The following is a 4,250-nucleotide window of genomic DNA, read 5'->3' on the forward strand; positions in this document are numbered from 1 at the left end:
GAAGGGGGGGGGGGGGGGGGGGGGTGTGTATGTGTGCTGAAGCCTCCTGAAGCTTAGGCCAGCGCTCGGTTCTGGAAATAAGCGAGGCGCGCGGGAGCACAGGATCAGAATTCTAACGTTCCGGGGCCCCAGAAAGAAGCAGAGGGGTGGCCGGGGCAGGTGCCTCTTCTCCAGGGCTGCCCAGAGGGTGCTGGCGTCCCACTGGCGGGATTCGGTCACGCGGCCATTCCTGGCTGGAAGGGAGGTGGGGACGTCCCGTGTTTTCTGCTTGGACGGTCAGATTTAGCAAATACAGACATAGGACCGGGGGTACTTTTCAGCATAAAAAGTACAAGTACTTCTAGTGTAAGTACTCTCTAAGTAGCAGTATGTCCTGTGCAATATTTCAGCCATATTTATACTAAAAATTATTCGTACATCCAAAATTTAAATTTGGCTGGTCAGCCACAAGCCCTGGCACAAACTGGAGCTTCTATTACTATGAAAGATCCGGAAGGCCGAGGGCTTGCCTCAGAAAGCCTCTTCTAGGAGCACGTTGGGGAGGAAATAGGGGCGCAAGCCGTGCAGACAGGGCCTGGAGCGGCAGGGGGAGGGGCCGGGGCTGTACCTGCCATGCTAGTCTTGGGGGGCGCCCTGGACACCGAGCGGGGAGGCCCAGGGAGCAGCTGCACAGATGTGCCTGGAGAGGGGGCTGGAGAGAGAAGGTGGGGAGCACAGGTGCTGGCGGAGAGCCTGTGGCCTGGGGGTGGACAGAGCAGAGGTGAGCACTAGGAGGGCAGAGAGATGAGGGGTCCCCAGAGGAGAGGGGTCAGCCATGGGGCAGGAAGAGCCCTGAGACCGGTGAGAGCTTTGGTTAGAAAGAAGGGGTCAACGTGTCACATGCTGCTGAGGCCAAGCAAGGGCCAAGCCGGGACCCTAGGTGTGGCAGCCCTGGTCATCACTGACCTTGATAAGAACACAGTTAGGCCTGAATGGAGGTTTTGTGGTGGGAGTGGAGGTGGGGAGAGTCAGCACAGACAACTTGCAAGTTTAGTCTTGCATGTGGTCAAGGCTAACAGCACTCAGGTTCTGTTCCGGAACGGCTGTCGCTTTCCTGCGCATCTGTAGTCAGAGTCAGTCAAGAGCATCCGCCACGACCATATGTCAACGTGATTCTCGGCTAAGCAGTGAACTGGGAATGAATTACCTTTACGACAGCTTTTGCGTTTTCTGGACTTGATGTTTGCCTTAATGTCTCTATGTTGTCTGCCTTTATCACATCTTTACCTTCAAGTCACTCCTCTGTCCCTTGCCAGGCCCTTGCCGGGCTCCCAGCCCGCTGGGCCCTCCTACTGCCCACTGCCTACCCTGAAGGGGTAGAGCCACTGGTTTAGAGCTACTGCTTCCTAGACTTCATGTCATCTTCTCCATGTTGCATGTTTTCAGGTATCTTCCTAGAAAACAGTGTGGTAAGTGAACGTTCTGAGCTGGCCTGTCTGAAAATACCTTTTGCTTGCATGTTCAATTCATAGCCCTTCCTGCCTCAGGGCCTTTGCACAGGCTGTCGCGACTCCACGGAGTTACCCATTTGGTCTCCTCCTTGACCTGTCTCATTCTTTAGTCCCGTATCCTCCCTTCGTTTTTTTGGTTTGTTTGTCCCTAAGGGCTGGGTTGGAAAGCCTCAGAAGAACAGGGCTTTGTTCTTTTCTGGGCCCAGAAGAGGGTGGGCACTCACTGAACCTGTGTGGAAGGGAAGGATGGGTGCTGGGTCATGAACTCTGGGTGAGGAGCTTGAGCGGTTTGGGGCCCCCCGCCTCCAGTGGCTGGCAGCTGGTGCCTGTTAGGAGCTTCTCTCCCTCCCCTCTCAGGAAGCTCTGGGGACTGAAGGTGCACACAGGGTGCTGGGCAGGCTTTGCTCAGTCCCTTAGCTTGGGGGAGTCCTAATGACCACTGTTATGGCCCTTCCCTCCCCTCTTCTCTTGGGGCAGCACCTGTCAGTTGCACACAGACTTCCCATCTCATCTGTTCTTTTTCTGCCCACCCCGTGGTCTTTTGGTCCATTTCCCTGGAGACCCCTCGGCCTTCCCCCGGCGCTGCCACCCGCCCCTGTCACTCCCCAGGTCCCTGTGCCTCTGCTGCTGGCCGAGCTTCAGGCTCAGTCCCCAGTTCCCCTGTAGGGAGGGACCGGCTGGCCCTTGCCACGTCCTCCTCGGAGTGCCTGTGTGTCTGCCCCGGGGGGCCCACGGGCCCCATCCTCACCTGGGGTGAAGGCTGTTCTGCTAATGCACCACCCCGTGTTTGGTGCCCCCTCCCAGCACCTAGCGAGGGGGTCCTCTCTCCTTGACCTTTGGAGCCCTGGAGGGGTCCCGCCCCACCCACACGCTCCACTTCCCCTGGGCCCCTGTCGAGCTCTGACTGCGGTGTCTGGACCGAAGGGGCACAGGGTGAAATTAAAGGTGGTCGGGGCAGCCCTGGCATCTTGGGTGGGGAGGAGACCCCGGGGCAGCAGAAGCCAGCGGGGTGCAAGGGGGAATGGGTGGGGAGAAGGCACCAGCCCCGACCTCGTGAGCCTTGATTTCTTTGTCTGTGAAATGGGTTCCTAATGCGGGCAGAGGGCGCGCAGGGGGCACTTCACATCACCCGGAGGAGACAGGCTCAGTGGTGGGCCTGGGAGCACCCTGCTGCCTGCACAGACTTCCCTTTAAGGCCACCCCTACTCGGAGCGCTAAAGCCCAGGCCCTCTCCTGGTGGCTGTCCCTGGGGTCCGGCTCTGCCCCTTGCAGGCTGAGTCTGGCTGCCTCTCCCCACCCCATCCCAGCACTCTGCAGGGCCAGGAAGTGGCAGTGCTAGGCCAGCCAAGCCATTATGGGGGTGGGGTGGGGGGGGCTTTCAAGGACTTGGGGCTGAGGGTGAGGTCAGGCCACCTGGAGGGAGGAGACTCTGTGGATGCAGAGCTGAGGGGCCACCAGTCAGGCTGAGTGGAAGACTGGGTCCTTTCCTCCATCCATGGACTTGACTGATGGGGGCCAAGGGAGGGGTAGCCTCGAGCTCAGGGGCTGGGGGGTGAGGTGCGGTGGCTGGTAGCCAGCAGAGGCTGTGACCCTATAGGGGCTGGGCCACTCTGCACCGAGGGCCCTCTTCACATCAAGTCTGGGATCAGAAGTCAGCGATCAGGGCGCTGCCCGGGGGGCTGCTGGACCCTCCCCCTGGCCCCCATCACAGCACACCCGTGTTCCCCAGATCCCTGATACGGTGCTCAGGCCTCGCGTCCCAAGCTGTGCCAGCCCTTTCTCTGAAGCCTCCTGACCCCTCCAGGCACATCAGCCACTCCCTCCCCCCCATTCCTTGTTCTTCCTGCCTGGACCCCCCTGCTAATGATGTTGGCACTGCAACACTTCTGCCATCCACCTGGTCAAACTCGGGACCCCCTGGAGCCTGGTCCCGCGGGGGCCGGGGCCTCCCGCACACGCAGGCACACACGCAGGCATTTCTGAAGGATCCGGGGCTCCTGTGACAGTCTCCACGCTTCCACTTCCCTCTCCTGGAAGATGACCGCCAGACAAGCCCTGGCGTCTGGGAAATCTGATGTGGGCTGACTTCCCGTTTCGGCTGCCCCCTCCCTGCACGGCCCGCGTATGGGCGATCCCGGCCAGCTCCCGGGTCCAGCGTCCTCCCCACGGTGCCGGGGTCCCTCGACGTGACGCTGGCGAAGGCTAGTCCCCTTCCTAGCCTCCAGGGGGTCGTAGCGGCCTCGCTGGGCCTCAAGGCAGGTTAAGGGTCCTTAGGCCTGGTCCCCTAGGTCTCGACTCCAACCACGAGGGTGCGGTCAACTCAGCTCCAGGCTGCCCTGGGGGGTTCACCGCGGGGAATGCGGGGCGACCCGGGAAAGGGCGCGGGGAGGGGGCGCACAGCTGCAAGGGGCTGGGTTCATAAAGTGTTAGGGACGGGATCTGGGACNAGCTGCGGGGATTCGGTGTCGGAGCAGAAGGTTGCTGAGCTGCGCCCGGATGCGGGGTGGGCTGCTGGCGATCCGGGCATCAGTGCCTGCTCCGACCGCGCATACGCGCGTCCAGCCCGTGTGGCCCCGGGGCGCAGGTTCCCAGGGGCGCCAGGCCGGGGAGGCTGCGGCTCTCCTCCTCAGGGCCGCGGCCCGGCGTCACACTCAGACAAAGGGGCAGGAGATGGAGACGGAGACGGTTCCGTGACTGCGCCCGGCGGCGTTGCGGGCTCCGGCGGCCCGGCCCCAGGACCCGGAGCCCCCAGCCCCGCGC

This window comes from Crocuta crocuta, unplaced genomic scaffold (assembly GCF_008692635.1).
Source record: "Crocuta crocuta isolate KB4526 unplaced genomic scaffold, BGI_CrCroc_1.0 scaffold179, whole genome shotgun sequence".
In the NCBI taxonomy this organism is placed as follows: domain Eukaryota; kingdom Metazoa; phylum Chordata; class Mammalia; order Carnivora; family Hyaenidae; genus Crocuta; species Crocuta crocuta.